Genomic DNA, 13,976 nt, shown 5'->3' on the forward strand with positions numbered 1-13,976 from the left:
GCTCATCTCTTCCATGAATATCTTATTCATCTAATTAGGAGAGGCTGTTTTGCGCAAAAAAAATAATTGGGAGATTCTCATCAAATATATTTAACCCATATATTCTTCAATTAAATGAAACAGTGAAAGTGATGATAATAATAATTACCATCATTTGAGTGCTTCCAGTTTGCCAGATGAATGGCCATCATTTACTTTTCATAGAACTCAACAAGGCGGCCACCTTAATGGAACAATTTTACAGATAAGGAAACTGAGGATTAGGGGATGTTCTGCTTAGCTATTGCCACATAACAAACTATCACACAACTTAATAGCATAAAAAACACCTGTCTTAGTGGGTTCGTAGAGTCTGTGGATCAGGAATTTGGGCAGGACACAGCAGGGCAGTATTCCCCTGCTCCATGAGGTCTGGAGGTTCTCCTGGGATTTCGTGCGTGGCTGGAGTAACCAAAACAGCCGGGGTTTGGAATAGATGGCTTCTAAGACTTCCAGGATGGCTTCTTCGCTCCCATGCCTGGTCCCTGGGCTGGGCTGGCCAAAGGCTGGGCTCAGCTGGAAATGCAGACTGGAGCATCTACCATGGCCACTCCAACGTGGTGGTCTCAGGGTAGTCAGGCTTCTTATATGGTGGCCCAGGAGTCCAAGGGTGAGTGTTCCTAGAAACCAGGAAGAAGTTGCTTGGCCTTTTATGATCTATCCTTGGAACTGTGACATAGCGTTACTTCTATTAAACTCTATAGATCTCTAAGCAGTCCTAAGTCCACTCAGACTTGAGGGAAAGGAACATAATCTTCAACTTTCAATGGGGGAAGAGTCAAAGAACTGGGTACCATGTGTTAAAACTACACCAGAGGGGTTAACTAACCTGCCCAAGATTTCAGAGCGAGGAAGAGGCAGCACAAAGATACGAAGCCAGGTAATCTGACCCCAGGAGCTTTCTCTCTTAGTAACCGTACAATACTTCAAGCATTGCTGGACAAGCAATAGATGTTAAATTTATGTGAGTAAAATATGATTCAGTTTAATTTACATTATCAATCTATAGGGCAGACCAAGAAATGGACAAGGAGCGTTGTTTAGGGAGTAGGTGAAAGAGGGGTGACCAACTGGAATCAGGCTGTGAAAGGGAAGTTTCAAAAGTGTTTGCTAACGTGAGTGCTTTCATGATCAAAATTAAAGCCGTGACGCCTTCAAACTATAGAGGAATCAAAGAGATGCCTCTCACTGTTGCGGCCCCTCCCGCTGCGGAGCATAGGCTCCAGACGCACAGGCTCAGCGGCCATGGCTCACAGGCCCAGCAGCTCTGCGGCATGTGGGATCTTCCCGGACCGGGGCACGAACCCGCGTCCCCTGCATCAGCAGGCGGACTCTCAACCACTGAGCCACCAGGGAAGCCCGAGATTTTCTTTATTTAAGTCTCTGCATTTACACTATGGAAAAGTTCCTGCCCTCATAGTTGAAAAGACGCATGGTGGCCAGGAACCAGCCAGTTCGCTCAAAGAGTTCGTGGCTCTGTTTCCATGAACACTGGGAGAACCCAGAAGACCTGAGGCTGAAGTTTGCGAAGAACTTCTGTGATTCTTCAGAGCCTGTGTCTGCAAGTGCTCAGCCTGAATCCAGCCTTAGGGCTTCTCAAGGGAGTAAAGACTGTGCATCCAGGATGGTTGGGCTGGGCTCAGAGTTTGCAAACCTGCCTGCAAAATTGAAGAGTCTTTGGTGGTGATCCCTCCTGCAATTCTTTCCATGGGAGATAAAGTTCCAGGGAGTGACTTCTGAGGCTTCCAAATGGGCAAGGGGTGAAAAGAAATGTACAGACAGAGTCATGGGAGTGTCCAGTTGAGGCTCTGAATCCAAGTTTTGGACAAAGTGTCCTGACTTCACCTTTGATTGGCATCTGGACCAAAGAAGCAACTGGCCAGGCATGTTCTGGCAGCCAGAGCAGGTTAAGGAAGCTTCTTGCCTTACCTGAAGAGACAGGTTTATTCACAGGCCTGTAGTTGGCTCCCCTGGAGGCTGGAGGGTTGTATCTTGGAGGAGCGCCTTGGTGGTCTCCCTCAACAGGCACTGAGCTCACAGTACATGGAGGTAGCCTGGCTGGTGATACATGCGGAAAGGACTGGGCTTTGCTGGCTGACCCAGGCTGATAATTCACTCTGATAAGCAATGTCAGTGTTTGGGTGGCAGGAAGTGAGGTTTCTCCCACTGAGGTGAGGTGTAGGCTTCTCCTGTAACCCCTAATAGCTGAGCAATTTAATACTGAGGGTTTTCAAAGAACCTAGTGCTATGCTGAGGATTTGTCTTGGGGTGGGTTCTCCCAGAAGCAGACCCCAAGACCAAGATTCCAGGACAAGTAGTTTATTAGGGAGGTCCAACCCTCCCTAATAAGGAAATGGGGGAATGAGACAAAGAAATGAAGGCAGCAGGATAGAGTGTAGTATTGCACCAGTTAACATCGGGGGGGATTGGAGTCTACCCCTGTGGGGAAAGTCTGGAGCACTGTGTAATAGATGCATTTCAGTCATCCCACATGAGGAGTGAGGGAGCCGTGGTATTAATAAATTGGATGCCAAGGTTGCTGCTTGAAGCCTGTTGCCGAAGGTGTAATTTTTAGCACTTCCAGCCTTCTGTGTGTTTGTGTGCATGCACACACACACATACATGCACACACACACACACACACACACAGAAACTTTCTGCAGTTTTGGCCAAATTTTAAAAACAGACATGTTGACCTTCAGTCTTATAAATACAGATTGTGGGAGCTGGAAATCCACTTGAACTCCTTGAAAGCTCCAAGGGACTTGGAGGCACACCCACTAAGGGGCAGCCTCTAATGGTCCTCAGCACACCCTCCTCAGCTCTCGCTAACTCTCAACCCCACTGACCACCATTGCCATCCCAGCATACCTGAGAACCTGGCATAGTGGTGTTGTGACTTTAGTTCTATGCATAAAGATGTGGCATGAAGATGCTTATAAGGCTCTCTTTTTTTCTTCATTCATTCATTCATTCATCTAATGCTCTATCCATGCAACCATTCAACCTACTATGTGGCAGGTATTGTGTCAGGGACAGGGCGTGTGTCCACGAAGAAAAAAGTCAATGCCTATGCCCCCATGGAGCTTAGCATCTAGAAGTGACAACAGACAAAAAACAAGCAAGCATAAAATACATTGTAAAAATAACTATTTTGACAAATGAATAAGACTTCACAATCGAAAAATAAACATGATGAGAATGGGGATCTGCCAAGATAGGAAGGTCAACGGAGATTCGTCTGTGGAGGAGATATTTTGAAGCTAAGAGCTACCGAACTAATGGCAAGGTGCTAACCATATGAAGAGAGGATTCCAGAAGATAGAACAACATGTGTGGGGCTCTTGAGGGGAGAAATAGCTGGGCAAGTTCAGGAACAGAAGTGAGTCCATCCCAGTAGGATCCTAGTGAGTGAGGGGGAAGGTGGCATCAGATAAGGTTGTAGAAGTGGGAAGGAGATGGGTTAAAAGGGCTTGTTGAGCCAAACTGAGGAACTTGCGTTATATTGGAGGCCTATGAGAAACTGCTTGAGAATTTTCCGTATGGTGCTGACGTAATTTTCTTCATTAAAAAAAGTCCCTCAAAAGATGCTCAATATCGCTAATTATTAGAGAAATGCAAATCAAAACTACAATGAGGTATCACCTCACACCAGTTAGAATGCCCATCATCAAAAAGTCTACAAATAATAAATGCTGGAGAGGGTGTGGAGAAAAGGGAACCCTCCTGCACTGTTGGTGGGAATGTAAATTGGTGCAGTCACTATGGAGAACAGTACGGAGGTTCCTTAAAAAACTAAAAATAGAATTACCATATGAGCCAGCAATCCCACTACTGAGCATCTGGAGAAAACTCTAATTTGAAAAGATACATGCACCCCAATGTTCATAGCTGCACTATGTACAATAGCCAAGAATGGAAGCAACATCCATTGATAGTTGAATGGATAAAGAGAATGTATTATTTTATATATATATATATATATATATATATATAATGGAATATTACTCAGCCATAAAAAAGAATGAAATAATGCCATTTCAGCAACATGGACAGACCTAGAGATTATCATATTAAGTGAAGTAAGTCAGAAGGGAAAAGCATCATATAACATCACTTACATGTGGAATCTAAAAAAATAATATAAATGAACTTATTTACAAAACAGAAACAGACTCATTGACATAGAAAAAAACTTATGGTTACCAAAGGGGATAGCAGTGGAGGGAGGTGGTGGTGGTGGCGAGAGATAAATTAGGAGATTGGGATTAACGTATATGCACTACTATATATAAAATGGGTAAGTAACTAGGACCTACTGTATAACACATGGAACTATATTCAATATCTTGTAATAACCTATAATGGAAAAGAATCTGAAAAGGAATATGTATATATTCCTTTTCAGATTCTGAATCATTTTGCTGTACACCTGAAACTAACAGAACATTGTAAGTTAATTATACTTCAATTAAAAAAAATAGTTAATAAAAAAAAGTCCCTCAAGACACTTTATGAAAATTAGATTGAAGCAGTGGAGGGGTGAAACCAAGGAGACCTGCTTGAACTCTGTTGTATTCGTTCTGGTGAGAGATGATGATGGTGGTCTGGCCAGAGGTTAGGTGATGGAAATGCAGACACATGACATATTTGAGGTGTGTTTTGGAAGTAGGGACAGAGGGACCGTTTTTAAAAAAATTAATTTTATTTATTTTTGGCTGCGGTGGGTCTTCGTTGTTGCATGCAGGCTTTCTCTAGTTGCGTCAAGCGGGAGCTACTCTTCGTTGTGGTACGTGGGTTTCTCATCGCGGTGCATGGGCTTCTCATTGCAGTGGCTTCTCTTGCTGCGGAGCATGGGCTCTAGGTGCGCAGTTGCAGCACGTGGGCTCAGTAGCTGTGGCACACGGGCTCAGTTGCTCTGCAGCCTGTGGGATCTTCCCGGACCAGGGATTGAACCCACGTCCCCAGCATTGGCAGGCAGATTCTTAACAACTGCACCACCAGGGAAGTCCCCAGTGGAACTTTCTGAAGGACTACATAGGAAAAAGCTCAGTCCTTTGCCAAGAACCAGGAGTCAGCCTTGTTCAGATCCTGGGCCTCAGAATGAGTGAGAAATGTGTTCACCCAATGTGGTCTGGGGAATAGACAGAAAACAAACAAACAAAAATTCAGACTTAAATCACACACCAAGTCTCTGATAAGCAGAGGACCCTCGCTCTGGAAAATGTACATGTATACTTACGAAAATTTTGGTGTACAATTTCAGTTGATGTCTGGATTCCCAAAGACCCTCCATGGACCTCCGTCCCCCTACATGAAATGTCAGGTGGAAGTGATGTGTATGTAGCAATCCAGGTTGTATCATCCTCCAGCTTCCTTCTTCCCTTGCCTCAGATCCTGACCATCACTGGGAACGTCATAAGTCTCTGCAGCCACGATTTAAAAATGTATAAACTAGAGACTTACGCTGACTCTCCATATTCTAGAAATCTATACCTTGAAGAGTGGACAATGGCAGCCCTCTTTCAGGCAGGTTTATACATAATCAATCTCTAGTCTAAGTTCTCCAGGGACAGGAATTCCAAGCATCTCCTTCAAGGGGCCCTGCGGTGTTCTGCCATGATTAAAATGCAGTCCTATCCTGTTCCCATTTGTTTTGTCCCCTGAGAGAGGGATGGGCCAGTCAAAGTGAAGCCTTGAAGTAATATGGAAATATGAACACATGTGGTTATTAGGGTGGAGGTATTCTGGGTCATTGTTTTCTAATTTTGAGTTTTTTGTTTTGCTGGTATAACACTGCTTGAGTAATACATTTTAAAAAGAACCCCAATGAGATCAGACCTCAGAAATTATCTCTATTTTCAGTTTGAACAAACAAACAAAACAAAATATCCCAACACAATCAGTAAGTCTTTTTTTTTAAGTCTTTTACTGTTCACCAGTAGATTAATTTTTTCTCTGTGTGTAAATTTATCGTGTCTCTTTCCCATGTGTCTTTTAAATGCAAAAGGCAACTCCACACATTCAAGGACATATAAGATATCCTCACCTTATGCTTTAATCACCAGAACTTCTTGCCTTTCCTGATTTGTGAGGCTATTTATGACTCCATGCCTTGCATATACTCTTCCCTCTGCCTATGATGCCCTTCCCACTATGTCTTCCTGGGAAACTTGTATTTTTATTTAGGTCCAGTGGAGAGGTTGTCTCCTCAGCCTTTGTGACTCCATAGACAGAGGTGTTCCTTCTGTTTTCTCTACTTCTGTCTCCTCTCGCCCAGCCCTCTGTCGTACTATGGGTCATATTTTATTTTTAATTATTTGTTTCCATGTCTGTCTCTCCCTCTGGATCCTTGAGGGAAGGGATAGAGATTTATTTATAACTTCATTGCAAAACCCAGCCAAAATCTGGCACATAGTCTAAGCCCAATAAGTACATGCTGAATGTATGCAATAATTTGGGGATGCCGATGCAGAAGGTGGGTGATATCCTAACCCTGGCATCTCAGACCCTTACTAACAGTTCCAGTGTCATGTTGATGTTATAAGGAAATGTTTTTACTCATGGAGTGGAGTGCCTTCTCACCCTCCATCTACTTTGACTCATGTCTGTTCTTATAGGCCACTTCTGTTCTGCCTACCTGTGTGATTTTGATGCCCAAGGCTCTTCACTTATTCTATCATATATTTACATATTTCAGAAATATTAATCGAGCATCTATTGAGGCTAACACTATGCTGAGCACTGTGATACAACTATGAACAGGATGGACAAAGGTCCTGCCCTCTTAGAGCTTGGAGTCTGGCTTGGAAGACAGAAAAGGACCTGGTAACCATAAATTAAGAAGAAAGTTTAAGAAGATGACAAATGTTACCCATGAAGCAAAGACATTGTAATGGTAGAGATATAAGTAGATGGTGTGGTCTGGATTCGAGGCAGGGGAAGAAGGAGGCTGAAGGGTAGTACAGCCCAACTGCTAGATACACATCACCCTACATTTCATTTGCCTAGAAGTAGTCACATGATCACACTGAATGAATGACCAGCAGACTGGAAAGTACATTTCTTGGGTGACTTAGAAGAGGGACATGGAAAAGGATTTGGTAGCCCCTTATATAGCATCATTTCTGATGTTTCAGCCAGGACCATAAAGATGAGATGGAAGCACCTAGAAAGACTCCCACATGGAAAGACTATAAGCTAGGGGAAAGCAAATTGGCCCTTGATGACAAAAGGATGTCATTATGTCTAGCACATAATAAGCAAGGAAGAGAAAACTATGAGATGAATTAGGAGAAGTTGGCAGGAGCCAGGTCATTTAGGATTTGCTTCCGAGAGCTGTAAGAAACCATCAAAATGGGCTTCCCTGGTGGTGCAGTGGTTGAGAATCTGTCTGCTAATGAAGGGGACACGGGTTTGAGCCCTGGTCTGGGAGGATCCCACATGCCGTGGGGCAACTAGGCCCGTGAGCCACAACTACTGAGCCTGCGCGTCTGGAGCCTGTGTTCCGCAAAAAGAGAGGCCGCGATAGTGAGAGGTCCGTGCACCACGATGAAGAGTGGCCCCCGCTTGCCACAACTAGAGAAAGCCCTCGCACAGAAACAAAGACCCAACACAGCAAAAATAAATTAATTAACTCTAACCCCCAATATCTTCTAAAAAAAAAAAAGAAACCATCAAAATGTTTTAAGCCAGGACTGTCGTGACCATTTTTAGAAGCTCACCCTAACTGCAGTGTGGAGAAGGGTCTGTGGGGGAATAATAGGAGCAGGGAGACCACTCATGAGGTTGTTACAGGATGTGAGGAAGGAGATGATGGTGGCTAAGAATGGGTGGTAGTGTCAGCGTTTGTATTTCCATTTTCTAAATCACAGAAGTAACAAAGTGGATGTTGCATGCTGAAATTTGCTCCTTACAGATCAAATACTCATTTCCCCTATGCTCCATTAATTAGTTGTTCATTGTGTCATTCTTCTGTGTATAATACCATATTGGTTTGTGTCTGTTTTCTAAGCACAAGCATCTATTATTGAGCTTCTGTCTGGCCAAGGGGCATGAACTGGAAGTGCTAAGGAAGTGAAGAGAAGGAAGAAGGGACACTGGCCAGGGATTAAACCAAGGAGCAATTCACAGAGAGTGCAGAGCTTCTGGCAGGGATTTGGAGGATGGAGAAGCCACAGGAACCATAGAAAGAATGGGGATTCCAGAGACAGTGCTCTGGTTTCCTGGGAAGTACCTTTATATGAGTTACTTTAAACTCCCTGGACTTTGTATGGCAGTTTTGAAACTCTAATTAAAAGGGTGCAGGTTTTTAAATCCAATAGAAATGGGTCTAAATTTAGGTTTTACCTCTACAAGTTGTGTGAGCTAGGGAAAGATGTGTCTCCCAGCTTCAATTCCTCATTTGTAAAATAACAATTGTATTAGTCAGCTTGGCTGATGTAACAAGCATCCCCAATATCTCATTGACCTACAAGAAATTTTTTTTTTTTTTTACGTTACGTGGGCCTCTCACTGTTGTGGCCTCTCGCGCTGCAGAGCACAGGCTCTGGACACACAGGCTCAGCAGCCATGGCTCACGGGCCCAGCCGCTCCGCGGCATGTGGGATCTTCCCGGGCCGGGGCACGAACCCGTGTCATGTGCATCGGCAGGCGGATTCTCAACCACTGCGCCACCAGGGAAGCCCCAAGAAACTTTTATTTGTCATTCAGCTGTATGTCCCCTGCTATGCCTCTGCTTCATGTGCTTTCTCATTCTAGGATTAGGCTGTGAGCTATTCTTGGGGCAGAAGGAGAGAGCAAAAGAGAAGGCAGAAATGTGTAAGCCTCTGAGAGCTTCTTAGACAGGGCAAATAGCACATCTGTTCTCATTCCATTGGCCTAAGAAAGTCACATGGCCCAATCTGTTATTAGGAGAGGAAAATATATTCTATCTACAAAGAGGCACAATGAGTCATATGACCATGGGAGAGAATGTATAGTTGGAAACATTAATAAAATATGCCACATCTACCTTGCAGAATCTCTGCAGGAATTAAGTGAATGAAACATACAAAGCACCTAACAGTGTCTGACACAGTAAACACTCTGCAAAAGTCAATTCTTATGAAGTAGCCCAACTTTAATACATATTTGCAAACGTAGAATTAAAATGTGCTTCTCTTTGCCTTCTACTCTCCTCTTTCCTCTCAATAACCACCTTCCTTGCACATAAACAGTACCTTGTGCAAAACGCACATCTTTCAGTGGCAGGTAGACCTTGGTTTGAAAGTCAGGTGTGTTGCGTACTCTTGTGTGACTGGCTGAGATCAGCTGTTCTCTCTGAGCCTCAGTCTGCTCATCTGTAAAATGGGGAGAAAAGGATTGATGTAAAGGTTAAATCTTCTTGCTCAAAAAACTCAGAAATTTCTCTTTCCTCAATAGATTTTTCCTAGTTTCTGGCAAGTTCTTAGAATAAGTGTCTTCTATTTCAATCTGAGGCAAGAAAAGCTCATCTTCATGCCAGATACTCAGAGCAAGTAAACCTCGAGGCTTTCTCCAGTAATTATTGCCATTCCCTTTACTGGAAGAAGACTCAGAACTCTTCTCTGACTGTCAAATACATAGAATTTCTTGAGGGTCCCTAGATACTCCAAGCTTTCCCATGACTCCATGCTTTTATTGGTGCTGGTCCTTCCACCTGGGATGCCTTCATTTATTTGAAAAATAAATTCCTTTGGTGAATGTTCCCAGAGCCTTCTCACCACCCCTCCCCCATCATCAGAGTTAGTTAAGTAATTACCCTTGACTCTATGTTTTTAAAATCAGACATACACTTACTTGGTAACATATATTAGTGGACTAGGGTATTGACTTTTGGGTGTGATTACTTGGATCAAACCCCATCCCTCCTTCCTCAAACCCCAGGACTGAGGCAAGTAGGGGCCAGTTTGCTATGAGTGAGATGCTGAACAGTGCCCAGGTCATCCTGAGAGATCAGAAACCTACCCGAGGCCAGGTAAGAAAGTGACACGATCATGCTTACACTTGAGAATGATGTCTCCATGGCTCTGAGTGAAATGGACTGGAAGGGGGCAAGGCTAGAGGACACCGTGACCATCCAAGCAAGGGATGGCGCCCTCGGTCTTCAAGAAAACTTGTTGGTAAATACCACGTTTCCTGGCTGGGTTTCTTTTCTTTTGTTGACTGCCTGGGATTGTGGAGTGCCTGGGTTTCTGGTAGATTCATTCTCCTCTAACGCAGCGCTTCTCAAAGTGTGATCTGCCTCTGACTGGAGCTTGTCTGTGGACTTTCGTTACCAGCCCTCTATAAGAGAAGCACAGAAGCTGAGTATAAGCATTCATAAACTTTAATAAGTATTTGGTATCCAAGTTCATGATCTAGTAACTGATTTTTATTTTATTTTATAAAAGTAGTGGCAGGTAATGGATGAGGATGAAATGAACAAACAACGAGCACATTCAACCAGCCCTTCACCGGAGAGAATTCAGTAAGCATGGATGTCATGTTCCCTGTGACATTCTCTCTCTCTTTTTCTTTGCTGGGGCAGGAGAATTTTAGTTATTTTCTGGATTTTAGTGAAATCAGATTACAACACAGTTGAGTTTCAGACACTTCTAATATTTTACTTTGAGTGTATTTCTTGGAACCTAATGTCCTACTTTCTTCTGGTTACAAGACTGCCAACATTTTGTCTGGATAGGGAGGGCCTGTTTAAATGTTTAATCCCACATTCCCACCTACATCTCTCTCTGTCTCTCTCTCTCTCTCTCTCTCTCTCTAATTACTAGACTTTCTTTTTTAAAGTAGTTTTTAGTTTACAGAAAAGTTGAGCAGAAAGCACAGAGTGTTATTACATACCCCTCTCCCCTGCCATGCAGTTTCCCTTATTAACATTTTGCACGAGGGTGGTATATTTGTTGCAACTGATGAGTCAATATTAATACCTTATTATTAACAAAAGCCTATAGTTCACTCTTCGTGTTGTGTATTCTATGAGTTTTGCTAATTGCATAATGGCATGTATCCATGAATACAGGATCAAATAGAAGACTTTCACTGCCCTAAAATCTCTGGAGTTCCACCTACTCATCTTTCCCTCCTCTCCCCAAACCCCTGGCAACCACTGATCCTTTTTCCCATCTCTGTAGTTTTGCCTCTTCTAGAAGGTCATATAATTAGAATCAGACAGTAAGCAGTATTTTCAAAGTCTCTTTCTTGTTCTTCTTTTCCCCAAGTCTTCATGCCCCTTCCATCATCTCAGAACACACACACACACACACACACACACACACACACACACACACACGTTTCCTCTAAAACAGAATAGAAAAGTTGAGAAAAAGATAAAAGCCTGTAACTAGTACGGCTCACAACCTCATTAAGGGCATTTGGGGGGTCATTTTCTATCTCTGCCTACCTTCCTATCAGGAAGTAAGCACTGACTTTTCACCCCACTTAGGACAGCCAGGCCTCTCCTCCCAGCTCGGTCTGCTCACTTCTTATTTCCCTAGAAGCAAGGGCCTCTTTGCCTGTGCTGTGTCTGGGTGGTAATTACTTTGTGTCTGTTCTGCTGCCTTCAAATTATTTTTCCCACCTTCAGAGTAATTGCCTCCCACTTCTTGACTGTGATCTTCTACAGGGCGCAGGGGACCTGTCTCTTGACTCTCATGTTTTTGCTTCTGATGTAAAAAAGTCCCCTTGAACTTGCATTTACAGACACCAGCAAAGCCCGAGTGTCTTCACATCAGCGGACAGGTCCCGAGGGAAAGGTGTTTGCAATTACAGCCAGAGCTGGCTGAGGGATCAGAGAGCTGCCAGGCTGGTGAGGCCTGGCCTGGGGAGCATCTCTGATGAGTGATGGGGTCATTATTATGAATGTTATGTGGGGATGTGGGTAAAGTCCCATGGCAGGAACGCTTTTCTCTCTTTATCTTGTCTCTGCTGTAAAGACAGACATACATATACATACATATATGCATAGACTCCAACGCAGCCCAGCTAGGGTGTGGGGAAGTGAAGTTAGACCAAGGATTTCTCATATGTTCTAGAACAATCCTTTCACAGGGCCTCTGTCTTCTCAAAGTCTCCTCCTGCCAGGTCGTCTTCTCTCCGGGGGCATGAGTGTGGCTTAGTCCTAAATTGGAGGATTGATTTCCTTTTTTTCCAGCTTTTAGGTTCTAACATCTAATAATTTATATATTTTGTTGAGATGTAGGTTTTCTCTCTATGGAGATATTTTCTCCGTTTTTGTTTCTTGCAGGGAAGATTAAAAGAATACCTAGTTGATCCTAACCTCTTGCATCAGTATAGCACTTTTTTGGGGAACCCACCTTTCTCTTGCTCCTCACTGTGTGTGTCTAAGTTCTGTGCTGCAGAACGTTGATAATCATCCCTTCTAGCCTGTTTGGTAAATCTATGTCCCTGTGGGTGGGCCTAGTGTCCCCTGAAGAAAGGAGGCACACCCAGTGTTAACCATATAAGGACCAGGCCATGCTTATCTGGAAAATTCCATTTTAGGAGGCATGGAAGGGACCTCCCAGTCCCTCCACTTTAGTTTCAGTCTTTGAGGAGTCTTGATATCCTTAGGGTGGTCCAGAGTTTCAGGGGTTCAAGATCACCTCCTAGATGGGGAGGTGTGCTGGCTGGTCTGCTCTGTGCCCTAAGTTGTCTGGTTATTTCTCGCCTGTTCATTCCCTTCAGTTAACCTAAGGCATTTAGAAAAGACCCCTTGGAACCTTACAAACTTATCTCCAAAACACTTCTGAATTCAGGCAAGGTCCTCGCCTCGTCATTTCAGGGGAGTTATAAAGAGACTATAGTGCCTCCCAAGGTCAGCTGCAGTAGCAAGGCATGTTCAGAGTCCATGTTTTCAAACCATGACTCGTATTTTAAAATAGTCACCATAGCCCATCATTATCTTCTGAATCTTAAAGCATCCTTATAAGGTGATACTACTCTTGCTTCCTTGTTGCAGATGAGGAAACTGAACGTTTGAGACTCTGTACTCCCACTACCCATTCGCATTTGACATCCTCTATCTTCTGTTATCTTTGGAGGATCTGTGCTGCATATTAGAAGAGGAAGTTGAAATTTTTGTTGGACTTTTTGCAACATGCAAAAGCACCTTTGCATAGTTGGTGTAGCTGGATGGTTGAAGTCTGTGTGCAGAGCAAGACAGAATTGTTTTTTTCCTTTCCTTTCTTTCTTTCTTTCTTTCTTTCTTTCTTTCTTTCTTTCTTTCTTTCTTCCTTCCTTCCTTCCTTCCTTCCTTCCTTCCTTCCATCCTTCCTTCCTTCCTTCCATCCTTCCTTTCTTCCTTTCTTTCTCTCTTTCTTGGAGAATGACACTGCAGTCCCTGGGACTTATGTGAAATACATGGGGGAGAAACCACATACCAATAGATGGAGGAAGCAGGACTCAAAATTATTTCAAGTCCAGGACTCCTTCCTCTGGTGCTTTATTTTGGCCTAATTCAGAAGATGGCCAGATGTGGAAATGCCGAGGACTGGGAACACAGTGGCAGCACAGAGTCAAATATGGAAGGACCCCCAAGCCCCAGTGGGCCACAGCCCTCCTAAATCAGGGCTTTCTGTACATTTGCCTGGCACATCTCCTGGCCATTCTGGAAATGACCACAAGGACTCCTATGGATGTGTCAAATATCTCAGTGTGTCAGTTCATAGGCTCTGACAAAGGGCCAAAACACTGCGGAGATTTGAAACAATTCTGTGGATACCTTGGTCCTCTACCTGATTTCACCAGCTCACAGAAAACCAAGGGAAGAACTTGATGTTTTTTTCTGCTTCGAGGATCCCAGTGATTATTCTCTTTCTCTGTTTCAGCCACCACAGGCTACTGACAGACTGTAACGCTCTGACAACTCCTGAACACCAGAGGTGAGAAGGATATTTACATCTGAGGATCTTGACTACTTG

The 13,976-nt window shown here is 43.7% G+C and overlaps 1 long non-coding RNA gene across 1 annotated transcript in view; it reads right to left on the minus strand.

Annotated features, from left to right (window-relative positions):
• Positions 1-4,793: 4,793 nt before the first annotated feature.
• The window catches only part of LOC132506024 (uncharacterized), a 44,418-nt gene continuing 35,235 nt past the window's right edge, over positions 4,794-13,976 (minus strand). Inside the window, exons 3-5 of the long non-coding RNA XR_009535679.1 lie at positions 10,027-10,344; positions 9,261-9,380; positions 4,794-5,173 (exon numbers count right to left, since the gene is read on the minus strand). This is a non-coding gene — a long non-coding RNA (uncharacterized LOC132506024). The remainder of the gene's footprint in view (positions 5,174-9,260; positions 9,381-10,026; positions 10,345-13,976) is intronic.

The sequence above is a fragment of the Lagenorhynchus albirostris genome, chromosome 15, assembly GCF_949774975.1.
Source record: "Lagenorhynchus albirostris chromosome 15, mLagAlb1.1, whole genome shotgun sequence".
Lineage (NCBI taxonomy): Eukaryota > Metazoa > Chordata > Mammalia > Artiodactyla > Delphinidae > Lagenorhynchus > Lagenorhynchus albirostris.